At 47.3% G+C, this 1043-nt stretch overlaps 4 non-coding genes across 4 annotated transcripts; all 4 read right to left on the bottom strand.

The window, feature by feature from the left end:
• Positions 1-439: 439 nt before the first annotated feature.
• On the bottom strand, positions 440-511 carry Pmar_PMAR025614. Its single transcript has one exon. It is a non-coding gene; the product is annotated as a tRNA-Thr (tRNA).
• Positions 512-613: 102 nt separating this feature from the next.
• On the bottom strand, positions 614-685 carry Pmar_PMAR025613. The gene has a single exon. It is a non-coding gene; the product is annotated as a tRNA-Thr (tRNA).
• A 102-nt stretch (positions 686-787) lies between these two features.
• On the bottom strand, positions 788-859 carry Pmar_PMAR025612. Its single transcript has one exon. It is a non-coding gene; the product is annotated as a tRNA-Thr (tRNA).
• A 102-nt stretch (positions 860-961) lies between these two features.
• On the bottom strand, positions 962-1033 carry Pmar_PMAR025611. The gene has a single exon. It is a non-coding gene; the product is annotated as a tRNA-Thr (tRNA).
• Between the last annotated feature and the right edge of the window lie 10 nt (positions 1034-1043).

The following is a 1043-nucleotide window of genomic DNA, read 5'->3' as shown; positions in this document are numbered from 1 at the left end:
AATGCGACAACGATAACGGATCATATACCGTGTTTCAATGTGTACAAAATGACGAAACTTGACTCTCGCAGTTAGTGACGCATCGTCAACTTTCGGCCCACCCTCCTCTCCCGGGTTGGATCTCGTGGATTGCCCAAGCACATACGTTCTACGGGAAGCATTCATGCTTTGGGCAGTCTCTCGTGATCTGGCGTAACCAGTAAGAACCACAAATCCTGTGAATCGCAAAACTTATTCGAATTCCGACCGACGTACAGGTTTCGGGTTCGGAGTTTTTTGGGGCCACAGGTTTGTGTTCTCTTACTGGATTATCGCTGTGCTCTTCCCGATCAACCCTGGATAGGAGACTTACCGTAGTTGAGGCTGTTAAACTAACCTTTGCGGAGTGAGCAAACCTGCTCCTGCTTCTCGTACCAGACCAGATATTTATGGTGTTATAAGCCACTTGCCAGGATCGAGCTGACGACCTTCTGCTTACAAAGCAGACGCTCTGCCACTAAGCTAAAGTGGCACATAGAGTGAGTACATAAATTAATAATCTTCCTGTATCCTTTGCGGAGTGAGCAAACCTGCTCCTGCTTCTCGTACCAGACCAGATATTTATGGTGTTATAAGCCACTTGCCAGGATCGAACTGACGACCTTCTGCTTACAAAGCAGACGCTCTGCCACTAAGCTAAAGTAGCGCACAAGATAACTGCATAAATCAATAATCTTCCTGTATCCTTTGCGGACTGAGCAAACCTGCTCCTGCTCCTCATACCCGACTAGAGCCTAATGCTGCTGAAAGCCACTTGCCAGGATTGAACTGACGACCTTCTGCTTACAAAGCAGACGCTCTGCCACTAAGCTAAAGTGGCGCGAAGAATAAGTACATAAATCGATAATCTTTCTGTATCCTTTGCGGAGTGAGCAAACCTGCTCCTGCTTCTCGTACCAGACCAGATATTTATGGTGTTATAAGCCACTTGCCAGGATCGAACTGACGACCTTCTGCTTACAAAGCAGACGCTCTGCCACTAAGCTAAAGTGGCGCACAAGATA

The sequence above is a fragment of the Perkinsus marinus genome (assembly GCF_000006405.1).
Source record: "Perkinsus marinus ATCC 50983 genomic scaffold scf_1104296944056, whole genome shotgun sequence".
NCBI lineage: Eukaryota > Perkinsozoa > Perkinsida > Perkinsidae > Perkinsus > Perkinsus marinus.
This window is presented reverse-complemented; position numbering and strand designations above follow the sequence as displayed.